We start from the raw sequence: 13,062 nt of genomic DNA on the forward strand, positions 1-13,062 counted from the left end.
AGGTACCAGATACTTTGCCTCTTTTTTATTAAGAATCTTTTGTCTACTCCTTTCTGAACAAGCTTAACCAATTGTTCCTTATATGAGATCGTCAGATCTTTAGGAATAACTTTATAGGTAGTGGTATCTGCTAATTGTTTCTCTAGTTCTTGTAGATAATATTCTTTAGATAAAACCACAATACCTCCACCCTTGTCTGCAGGTCTAATGAAGACATTGTCTCTTTTGGATAGTTTTTTGATACCTGTTTGTATATCAATATTGGATAATACCTTGGGGATTTTTAGATTTTCCAAATCATGATTATTCATACGTTTAAAAACCTCAATGTGATTATTATTAGAGATCTGTGGGTTAAAAAGTGACTTGTTCTTCAGATGACTATGTACAACGTCACTACTAAAACCATTAGCTACATTAGTTTTGGCCCCTGGTAACCCTAAAAAATATTTTTTAATATTCAATCTACGGATAATCTTTTGAACATCAACATAAATCTCAAATTTATTGGCTGCCTTAGGTGGTGCATATTTCAGGCCTTTGTCCAATGGCATCATTTCTTCCTTTGACAAATCACATCCGCTTAAATTAAAAAGTCCTTCCCCTATTGTTCTCTTTTTCTTTTGTTATTTCCACCCAGCCCTTCCTCCTTCCTTCTCCATTATACTGATACCATCTTTCTTGTGGATAATGTCTGGGACTTCTTTCTTGATAATACTTATATATTGGTCTTTGATAATGATCGGGTCTAGGTGGACCATAGTTGTCTGGTCTATGGTAATAATTAGATTTGACCGACTGGGGATTGTGTCTCCAGCCATTCCCACCACCTCTCCCTTTGAGCTTTCTATAGAAAGAACCTCCATTTTTTGGTTTCCACCCATTATGGGGAGTGTGGTAGAACGAACCATTTTGATAACAATTACCTCTCTGTTCTTTGGTATTCCTGAATGCCTCCTTAGATGGCATGGGAGGGAATCTTGGTGTATCTGACTTTGCCTCCTTAGTAGGGGTGGTATTTGTTGATGCTATTTCTGATTCTGTGGGGGAATTCTGCCATTTAAAAATGTGATCTTTTTTAAAATCATTTAGGTCCCTCTGATATTTTTTTGTCTTTCTGTGTTTTAGTTCTTGATCCAGTTTCTCCAGATCTCTATTCAGCGAGTGGTCCCATATCTGGAGAGTCTTTCATTGGTTCTATTTTATTCTTAATTTCTCCTATTTGGGATTCCAGGTTCCTCATCTTTCTCTGTTTTCTTTTGAGTAAAAATCTTACTAATTCTAACCCTTTCTTGTGGAAAAAGTTGAACCACTCCTCGGTTGCCTCGGCTTCAACTAGCCCATCACAAATGGGTATGTCCCACCTAAACCTTCTTGGAACTAATCTGTCTTTTAGGTATTTTTCAAAGGTGGTCATATCCCACCATGTGGCTAACTTTTTTTCCATTAAATGCCCCAATTTTCTGTATAAAGTATCTAAATCACTATTGGGGGTATTTTCTGCTTTGTTAAAAATGTCTTCTATGTTGATAGACCTATTTGGAATATATCATTTGGAAAAGTAGCACTATATATTATTTTCCCTCTTCTAGGAATCATTATTAATATCACTTATTAACCTCAGTGGTTTTTACCTAGGGGTTAATCATATATTTGTTATATAAGATTTTTGCATTGTTTATCACGGAGCACTATTGATTGTGTCAGCACGGTTTTTGCACTTCAGTGATTTGCACACAGTATGTGTCAGGAATGGACTCGCCAATGGTGGTGGGACTCACCTGCCTTGTGGGCTGAAGTACCAGCACTGGCCAGCGGGTGCTCTTAGCAACCAGAAGCTCACTCCTGCAATCAGCCATCACCTAAAGGCTGATTGCAGGAGGTGTATTTAAGGAATGGCCAGACCTGCAGTCAGTGCCTTGGTGTATGTTTCCCATGAGCCCCTGTACCTGCTTCCTGCCTACTTCCTGCCTGATCCTGATCCTGCTTGATCCTGACTCTGAACGAACTCCGCCTGTCCTGACCTCGGCTATTCCTGACCACTCTTCCTCTCGCTCCTGGTACCCTGTTTGCCCGTTTGCTACCGACCCGGCCTGCCCGACTACGTTTGATTGTATATATGGTTATCTGTTGGAGGTTGGGTTGTTTGTACTGTGTTATGTTTTCCTTGCACTGCGTTTGTGTTGTTTAGTCTTAATAAATTGTCTTATTTACACTATACCTGAAGCCTGCGTTTCCCTGTGTCAGTCCACACACCTCTGGTCATACCTGGAGCCCTGACAGTATGATATAATTATTTATGTCAAGTATTTTATTTTATTTTATTTATACATAGCGCTTCACTAATTTTTCATATTTATTTAACACTTATTGGTTTAAGTTGAGTGGTAGCAGCTATCTAGTTTTCATCATCCATATAAGCGCAGGAGGATATCCCAATTTATGGCTTAGTAAAGTGTTTAACTGTGTTATTGGTCTCCTATCAGCTCTTCAGCTACTGTGGAACTACAAAAAAACAACATCTCCCTTCACTACTAGAGTAGAACAAGGGGTTCAAGCACACCCCATCCCTAGCTGCCGAGTACAACAGCAAGCCAAAAACTTAATGAAGAAGAGATTTACTCCAAGAAATTGCAAAGCCTGCTCAGACTTCAGGTGGAAAATGACTGGCTACAAATCTTCCACAGCACTCCTCTGTTCATGCTACGGCATAACATCTCATGTACTTCCATGGATGTCACCTGGAACTTTGCCAACATGTTTGGCTGGAACATTGCCTGGAACACCTAGAGAAACATTGTTCTGTGAAGCCCTCTTTTGGGGGGTTATGAGAAATGGCCCTCCCCAAACAGGAGATTGCACTAAACCTGTAAGTGAACAAGAGAACCAGAACCTTTGCTAAGTGGAAGAATGGGTTTGATAATAAAGTTGGCAGTACTTCCACGCAGGACAGGGCCTCTGTGAACAGAAGGTATGCCCTTCCTGAGAAATAAACCAGTTATCTAAACAAAGTAATTGGAAGCAGAATAACTACTTAAACCAGCATATAACATTCACCATAAGTATATAGATGCACACCATAATAGAAATAATACATTTTTTATAGAAGAAAAAATTTATATCAATACATACATCCAATGTACAAACAGGTATTATCAGCAAAGGGCCTAATAGGAGTCCTGGTGGAATTGTGCACTTATGCCAGGTATACAGTGCTCAGCATAAATGAGTACACCCCAACAGATTTGTCAGAAAAGTTTTACTTTCCCTTCAGAATCAACATTTTCTATGGGACACAATACTACAAAATACTCCCACAAATGCAGGCCATTGATTGCAAACAAGATTTGTTAGTTTGAACACACAAAAAAGTATTTTTCATATCAAATTAATTCAAGACCATGTTGCAAAAATGAATACACCTCAATGAAAGTCTTAGGAGAAAAGCTACATTTTAGACATCAAAATCCTAATCAACAAGAATATTGATTATGAAAGGGCGTTACTTAACAAAGATAACCCTGCTCATTTCATGCAGTCAGTAATGGCACCACATGGAAGAGAAATGTCACAAGGCATGAGAAAGAAAATAATTTCTTTACATAAGAAAGGTGAAGGCTACAAGAAGATCAGAAAAGCTTTACTTATCACTCAAAATATCGTAGCAAAAATGATACAAAAATTTACCAAAGATGGAAATGCAACCATCTCACAGAGATGCCCAGGCTGTCCACTGAAGTTAACACCTCGACAGGAGCATCTTCTGATGAGAAGGGTTTAAGAAAATTGCCATGCAAGTTCACTGCAGTTAGCTAAGTAGAAAGCCAAACTGGGGTGATTGTTTCAGTGACACAATACGGTGTACACTGCAGAGGAATGGCATGCATGGGTGTCGTCCATGAAGGAAGCCTCTCCTAAAGCTCATGCACAAAAACTCCCACCTAGAATTTGGCAGGGTTAAATTGAAAGCCCTGAATGTATTCTCCTCAGCAATCCTAGGCCTTTTTTCTGGGCCCCTTTCTCACCACTCTTTTTAGTATTCATCTAACAGCATCATACAAAACCCTATATCAGGCCAGTCACACAAAACTGTTCTTTTACCTGAATTCCTTATTAACCTTCTGAGAAAAACATAATCTATCCTGGTTAGGGAGGATTATGGTTAATAAGATGACATTGCTGCCTAAGCATTTGTACTATGCGAGTGTTCTGCCATTCCCCATCCCGATCTACCATCTTTGAGGGCTGCAAAGGAGGATCTTGATAATTAGTTGAAAAGGTTCCTTCTTATGGGTTGTCAAATCAGTCCTATATACAGTAGACCTAAATAATGAATAGGGCTGGGCCTTCCACTTTTTTTCTAGATAGTATCAGGCGGCCCATCTGGCTCAAATGGTGCAAAGCAGCTGACCTGTATGCCCCCTTTGTGGGTTTATTTGGAAGTATACCTTCTTGATTGGAAATCTCCTTTGATCGACCAGAAGGGATAGAGAAATGTTAACGTGTCCCATTACTTAGCATTTTTTGAGACTGTGAAAACAAGACACAAACTTACTTTGCTGCACATGCCGCTACTTTTCATCCTATATATCCCAAAGTTCCCCCCTGGACATTAGTATCGCACAGGCTTTTCACACATGACATAGCTATATCCTCAAAAAGACCCAGCTTGAGGTGCTTTATCAGAGCTTAATTTTCTGACTAAAGTTCCACTGCAGTTGAATTTTAAACTTCTAATAAATAGCAGTTTTTTTAAATTGTAGCCCCTCTAGATAGCTAGGGGGAGCTAGCAATTATTTTTCAGTCAGAAAGGCTGAGTAGCAGGCTGGGCAATAGTCAACTGGGTGAAATTTTGGTCAAGCCTGAGAGGTTTTGCAGATAAGTTCCTTGATACCTTTTCCTGCTCTAGAACCTTGGAGGGGGGATGAGGAGGGGCTGGTCTGCACTCTTAGGGGATCCTGTCCAATCCCCAAGCAGGAGGCTTGATATGGGGCTAGGACAGCCCTTAAAAGTGTTTGAATCTGCTTAGTAGCAGGAGAGTTCGGGTGGAAGATGTGAGGAAGTTGAGATGCAGGAGCCTGGGAGGGGGCCCAGTGGGAAAGGAACTACCTACAGGCAGGGTGCAGGAAAGGAGGACAGCTCAGCCTTCCCATCCCTCAGAGCGAGGACCACCTGTAGAGCCAGGAAAGGAGCCAGCCCATCAGAAAATCTGAAGGCAGCTACCTACCTAAATCTGCTCATAGCACTAAGACTGAGTAAGTAGTCCTACACCCCCTGGGCCAGTTAAGGGGAAAGGAGTACTCTGGTGGGAAATCTGACTAGCTCTTTACCTGGGACTGTTTCATTTTAAAGTGGCAGGCACTAGATTCCCCAGGGATTCCCTCAGTCAACTGGATAAGAAGAGGATGATCTGGGGTCTGGGGTGGTACACCAGGAGAGGCTGGAAAGCTCTCCAAGAAGAGTTTCTGCTGTGTAAAGACTTGTACATAGTTGCTAAGGAGTTTGACCTCGGTTTTTCAGTTCCATTGGGCATCCCATACACCCTCTTACCCCATCCAAGTTCAAATCCCTAATAAAATCCCCCCCAAAAAAGTACAAGGACTGTTTCCGATCTCCTGTATGCAAGTTGGAAGGCAAGTTTGAAGAAAATGCGTGTTCCCTTGCGGTGCAAAACTATAGAGGGACCCAAATCTCTAGCGACTCCTAAGGGGCAAGTGCTACATAATTGTTTATTTTAACGTCTTGCACCAGATAACTATAAAACATTGACTTCATACAGTTGTCAACTGAGTATTCTAGTTTGGTATAAGGCAGTAAACAATAGCATCTGACAAACAAAAAAGTAAAGCTTCCCATACATTATACAACTTTTGTGTTTAATTTTCTTTAAATTTACCTACAACTATATAGTGCAAGGCCCTGCGTGATTGCATACAAATTGAACGTTTTTAGATCTGACCTCATATTATATTGTTTTGGAGAATCTAAAGGAAAATTGTACAAGAAAGTTGTGTAATGTATGGCCAACCTAAGACTATATAACCTGGCATATCAAGTCGGTTAAGGCCTCTAAGGATCCAGTACTGGTCATAAGGTAAAACTCAGAGTGTAAAAAGTATCCTGCAGCAAAAAAAATAAAAGTATACAGAAGCCATGTGTGTCCACACCAGTCTAAATTTGTGCGCACCAAAAAAAAAATTTTTTAGGATTATGCAAAAAAGGAAATGGACAAGAAAGAGAAAAGGGGGAATAAGGAAACAAGAGGTAGAGGAGAGGAAAAAAAGGAGGGGACATCACCACTGGGATAAATAGTATGTTTTATGGCAAGAAGGTAATTAGTATGTTTTATGAGGAGCGGAGCATGAGATATGTTCACTTTTCCTTTCAATTTTTGTAATTCAAGTTTTATTATGTAAGTCTGTATCCCCCCTGCAATGCCTATCTGTCACTCCGGAGGGGTGAAACCTGTCAGAGAAGAGCAGTCCATGGGCAAGACTGTTTTGTCTGCTGTGTCCATGTTCAGCTTTGAATAAAGGTGACATCATCGGTGTGCAACTGTCTTCTCACTGAGGTTTGGAGCCAGTAGTCCTACTTCCAGTGGCTGCAGTCATATAATTTGCTTGATATAGACCTCTGTACATGCTACTGTTACTATAGCTGTTAGGTTTCTGTTTTTGAAACTGTTTATGATACATGTTGTACAATGTGAAGCATCTAATGCGTTGTCAAAATGTATTTTTGCATTGCTTTATGTCTCAATGGAGAATGTTCCAAGATCTCTACGTCTTTTGTTTGGCATTCCCTTGCCTATTAGCCTTGATTTACTAGCATTTATTTTCAAGAATTTCCCCACCCCACATTGACTTACATTGGGGTTCAAATTAAAAATTGTAATTTCTGGAATTTATGAGTTAAACTAACAGCCCACGAATCAAACCCAGGTACATTTGCTCATTAATTCTTGTGAGCTGCTCTGGTGAATACGAGGCAGGTGTCTCTAGAGTGAACCAGCAGTCTGAAATTTGAGCCTTGGCACTTTTATCTCACACATACTGCCAGCTGTCATGCCCTCCGCATTTCTCTCCTGCACATGCTACTGCCTGTCAATCAAACTCCACTCCTGCACATAGCGATCCCTGTCATACCTTCCAAACTCCTCTCTTGCACATAGTGATCCCTGTCATACTTTCCAAACTCCTCTCCTGCAGATAGTGATCCTTTCCATAGCTTCCAAACTCCTCTCCTGCACATAGTGATCCCTTTCATACCTTCCAAACTCCTCTCCTGCACATAGTGATCCCTGTCATACCTTCCAAACTCCTCTCCTGCACATAGTGATCCTTGTCATAGCTTCCAAACTCCTCTCCTGTACATTGTGATCCTTGCCATACTGTCCAAACTCCTTTCCTGCACATACTGCCCCCTGTCATTCAAACTCCACTCCCGCACATAGTGATCCCTGCCATACCTTCCAAACTCCTCTCCTAAATGTAGCGATCCCTGTCATACCTTCCCAACTCCTCTCCTGTACATAGTGATCCCTGTCATACCTTCCAAACTCCTCTCCTGCACATACTGCCCCCTGTCATACCTTCCAAACTCCTCTCCTGCACATAGTGATCCTTTCCATACCTTCCAAACTCCTCTCCTGTACATACTGCCCCCTGTCATTCAAACTCTACTCCTGCACATAGTGATCCCTGTCATACCTTCCAAACTCCACTCCTGCATATAGTGATCCTTTTCATACCTTCCAAACTCCTCTCCTGTACATTGTGATCCCTGTCATACCTTCCAAACTCCTCTCCTAAATGTAGCGGACTGTCATAGCGTCCAAACTACTCTCCTGCACATAGTGATCCTTTCCATAGCTTCCAAACTCCTTTCCTGCACATAGTGATCCCTGTCATACCTTCCAAACTCCTCTCCTAAATGTAGTGATCCCTGTCATACCTTCCAAACTCCTCTCCTGTACATAATGATCCCTGTCATACCTTAAATAGGCTGCAGTGACGCATGTGCATTACGATTAGCGCATTATGTACAGTATATAGGTCTTAACTATTAAGTGTATTAAAGTGTTGTCAGGTTTAAGATTTTCCAAATTTAACTGCCATTGGGAAGCAGTATGGATCTCATACAGAGCACTTCTTGAACACTTCCTGCCAGCAGTGCAAAATAATCTAAAATGTTGTTTGGTGCCTTTCTAAGATTGTATAGCTGTTGCATATAAAGCTTTTGTTTGATAACATATTTGACTTATCCATTCCTACTTCTTATAATGTGCTCCATTTTTTTCTTGCTCATGGGCCTATGTGAGAACTTGCTGAAATTGACCCAAGCAATGCCATAATTTGGAGATGGCTGCCGATTCATCACTGGATTTGATGAAATATTTGGATCAGCTGCCTATTGAGATGACTGCACAGTGTCATTCTCTGAGTCCCGCATGCTTAGCTACCTGCCTTAGGGCTCGTTCACACTTGACTTTATTTCTAACTCTTGCCAAACGTCCCTATAGCGTTTGACAGGCATTTGGGAAGCGTTTTTAACGCTCCTCAAATGCTTTCCAAACACCCTATGCGTGGTTTTGAGGCTGTTGATAGGCGTTTGCCAAGCGTTAGAACCGCACCACAAACGCTTAGAATGAAGTTAAGTTGTAATAACGCTCCGCAACTGCACCACAAACACCTGCCAGGCGTTTGCGGAGCGGCACCATAGACTTGAATGGGAGGCTTCAACTCCTGCTGACTCAAGACGAGGTGTCAGTTTTGCCACGATGCGACGCCAACGCTTCAGTGTGAACAGCACTGTGTGCTGCCATTGTATTTATTTATTTATTTCAGGTACATATATACCTACGTCAATTTACACAGTGCTTTACATATATATACAGTTGTGTTCAAAATAATAGCAGTCAGACATCACTAACCGGATCAATCACTCTTTTTGGTAGAAATAATATTTCTACATGGCAAATAATTTACTAGCAGGTGTAGTAGAGTAATAGAAATCCAACAGACCCAACAGTCATGACATGCATGCTGCTGATTCTGTGTAATTGAATCACTCATTGAAAGGGGCATGTTCAAAATAATAGCAGTGTGGAGTTCTATTAGTGAGGTCATTCATTCTTTGAAAAACAGGTGGCAATTATTGCCCTTATTTAAGGAAGGAAGGCAGCAAATGTTGTACATGCTTGTTACAGTGCATTTCTCTCTGAAATTCTGAGGAAAATGGGTCGTTCCAGACATTGTTCAGAAGAACAGCGTACCTTGATTAAAAAGTTGATTGGAGAGGGGAAAACATATAAAGAAGTGCAGAAAATGATAGGCTGCTCAGCTAAAATGATCGCAAATGCTTTAAAATGGCAACCAAAACCTGAAAGACGTGGAAGAAAGCGAAAAACTACCATTCGAATGGATAGAAGAATAGTCAAAATGCCAACAATCAGCTCCAGGAAGATGAAAGAAGGTGTAAAGTTCCCTGTGAGTACTGTTACAATTAGAAGACGCCTATGTGAAGCCAAGCTATCTGCAAGAAGCCCCCCGCAAAGTCCCACTGTTGGAAAAAAGACATGTGCTGAAGAGGTTACAATTTGCCAAAGAGCACATTGACTGGCCTAAAGAGAAATGGCGCAACATTTTGTGGACTGATGAAAGTAAGATTGTTCTTTTTGGGTCTAGTGGCCGGAGACAGTTTGTTAGACGACCTCCAAACACTGAATTCAAGCCACAGTACACTGTGAAGACAGTGAAGCATGGTGGTGCAAGCATCATGATATGGGGATGTTTCTCATACTACGGTGTTGGGCCTATTTATCGCATACCAGGGATCATGGATCAGTTTGAATACATCAGAATACTTAAAGAGGTCATGCTGCCTTATTCTGAAGAGGAAATGCCCTTGAAATGGGTGTTCCAACAAGACAACGACCCCAAACACACCAGTAAACGTGCAACATCTTGGTTCCAGACCAACAAGATTGATGTTATGGAGTGGCCAGCCCAATCCCCGGATCTGAATCCAATAGAAAACTTGTGGGGTGACATCAAAAATGCAGTTTCTGAGGCAAAACCAAGAAATAGAGAAGAACTGTGGAATGTAGTCCAATCATCCTGGGCTGGAATACCTGTTCACAGGTGCCAGAAGTTGGGTGACTCCATGCAACGCAGATGTACAGCAGTTCTCAGAAACAGTGCTTATACAACCAAATATTAAGTGATTCAAAGGAAAGCAAAATCTTCAAACATTTTTCAGTTTATATAGTGAATGTTTGAGTTTGTAAAGAAGAATACAAACACTGCTATTTTTTTAAATAAAGATAAGGCAAGTGAGCGCAAAGCACAAAATATCGTCAGCTAGCAAATAAGGCAATCCTCAGCACCTCAGATCAAAATACAAATAATTGGAATATGCAGCGCCATAAATAGATGATGTAATGTTAAACACGAAATCTCAGCATAATCGCTGGAACATAATATCAACACCTTGAATATAAAAAGTCTGGTATGTGATGAATAAATACAGTAAAAACGTTCCAGTGGATTGAACACATGTGAGATGTACACAAATAGCAGGAGCTTCAGATGTTCACTTGATCTAAAATCCTGAAGAATCTAGTACAATAATGCGCTTACCACAGGAACATACAAACTGAGCGTTGTATGCATGTCATCAGGTATACCATCAGCAATTGGAAAAGGCCTGGGCAGCAATGAGAACAATGACCGGTCATCCACGATAGACACTCGGGGGCCTCAGCAAACACTCGGGGGTCACATCTGGTTCACCGGTGGGTCCAACGACGTCCAGCCTCCTGGTGGTACTTCTCCTGAGAATGTCCACCTTACACGGCTCACAAATAACGAGCCATTAAAACTTTGGCAGCGCTCTCCAGCTGGGCGATCACTTCACTCGCACCTCAGAAACAGTGCTTATACAACGAAATATTCATTAAGTGATTCAAAGGAAAGCAAAATCTTCAAACATTTTTCAGTTTATATAGTGAATGTTTGAGTTTGTAAAGAAGAATACAAACACTGCTATTTTTTTGAACAGTCTAATATTCACTTTTCTTCAATTTTCTTTAGAGGAACAACACAAATTTGATTTATTTTTCTTCATGTTTTGATTTGGAATAGAATGTGTCGTGTTCCCAATGCATTTGTGTGGATGGAAATAAAAGCTATTAGAAGGATTTTCAGCTTTATTCACTTTTTTCAACACACTGCTATTATTTTGAACTCAACTGTGTATATATAAATATTGTACATTCACATCAGTCCATAACCCTGAAGGAGCGTACAATCTAAAGGTGACTGTAAGCATTCCTTTGCAAAATGTTGACCCTGTACAAATGGCGTGAATTTAAACAATTTTTTATATTGATTTGTATTTCACTGTAGACTTTCAGACCCTATCCTTTAAAGTGTTACTAAACCCACAACAGTAATATCAGTCTGTAAATTCAGTAAAGCATGCTTGTTATACTCACTGTGGAAATGAATGGGCAAATCCTCTGCATTGTGTAAAAAGGATGTTTGAACCTGACATCACTGATCCTCCCCCTCTTCTACTGTCCACAATCCATTTGCTGACAATACAGAACCCAAGGATGTACTCTGCACATGCTCAGTTTGGTGTGTATTGCTAGAGAGGTTTTTTTTTTTCTTTGGAAGGTGTCTGTGATCAGCACAGAGCCAATCAGCACTGTCCAGACAGAGGGTCAGGGGTCATGAAGCCTCATAGGACAGTGAGAGGAGAATGAAAGCTTCTCCTACAAGATTTAACTAAGTGCTCTGCTGGACACTGATAGAAGTCACAAGATTGCGCTAACTGCTGATGAGAAAAAGTATTCAGCAGTTTATATTTACTAAAATAACTGCATTTCCATGCTGTGTGTACTGTGGGAGACCAGATAGAGTGAATGCAGGGTCCAGGATTTAGTAACACTTTTAAGTTCTTTGCCAAAATATTCTGTGCCAATTTTTAGATGTGAAAGTTTATCCACATCTAAAATTCATCATGGCGTGTATGATTATCCCCTCCCTTGCCTCTCATTATCCCTCCCACAAACATAGTAATTGCAGTTTCCAAACATTGAAAGGTACTGTATGTTCATGAGGATTCATCAGTAAAAGAACTGTCAATGAGAGGCATAAAAGAGAAAACTTTCTAATCCAATGGGGTCAGGAAACACAGCTTTGACCGTTTCTGTAAGAAAGAAAAAAAAAACATTCATATAGGTCTCACTTAAGGTTCTTACTCATCCATGTTTGTACAATGATTTTCTTTTAAACCTTGTTAAACTCAACGTTAGTACAAAAGTGTAAAAGAAAATGTAAATGAAAATAAACAATATTATTGATTATGTGGAACGATTCTGAATACAGATATGCAAATAAAAATAAAGATGTAGAAACAATGACCGTCTTGTGAGTCCTTTGCAGTAACCATAAAACGGTTGTAGTAGTTGCAGTGTTCGGACCACGGTAGGTCATCCTGAATTTAGCATGACAGTACACCGGTGGTCCCAAATTTTGTGCAATTTTAGTAAAAAGTTTATTTTCTCATACATCACGTTTTTATATGGGATAATCTTATTGATTAATCATTCCCACTGAGCTTCCATTGGGGAAGATGCATTCATCCATAAGATGATTTGTTAAATGGAGTAGAGATGTGCAAATAGGTTTGGTACCAGTAAAAAGTATACCTTATGGCACTGCTCCAAGCTATGGATGGAAGGAAAAGGATCACGCCTGTGAGAAGAGGGGAGCATGAGTCTTAGAGATTCCAGTGTCCACCAATACAAATGAAGGAATGGACGCTGCTCAATCGACCCCAGGGGTCCAATGCTGGGGACTGGCTTCAGCCGCTGTTCTGGCCGTGCCCTCTGACACACTTCACCTCGCCCACTGGGTCTTGGTCATAGTGGTTGATCACTACTGCTGTGACCAAGCCCCGGTGGGCGAGGTGAAGTGTGCCAGAGGGCCTGGCCAGAATGGCAGCTTAGGTCATTCCTCAACATTGGACTCCTGGGGTCGGTTGAGAGGTTTA

The 13,062-nt window shown here is 40.8% G+C and overlaps 1 protein-coding gene across 1 annotated transcript in view; it reads right to left on the reverse strand.

The window, feature by feature from the left end:
* Positions 1-11,191: 11,191 nt before the first annotated feature.
* LOC149445086 (zinc-alpha-2-glycoprotein-like) overlaps positions 11,192-13,062 on the reverse strand; it is a 63,456-nt gene continuing 61,585 nt past the window's right edge. Inside the window, exon 9 of the mRNA XM_089654225.1 lies at positions 11,192-12,216. The gene's annotated coding sequence lies outside the window, so the exon portion shown is untranslated. The remainder of the gene's footprint in view (positions 12,217-13,062) is intronic.

The sequence above is a fragment of the Staurois parvus genome, unplaced genomic scaffold (assembly GCF_062004578.1).
Source record: "Staurois parvus isolate SC_StPar_1 unplaced genomic scaffold, SC_StPar_1.0 ptg000746l, whole genome shotgun sequence".
NCBI classification, from domain to species: domain Eukaryota; kingdom Metazoa; phylum Chordata; class Amphibia; order Anura; family Ranidae; genus Staurois; species Staurois parvus.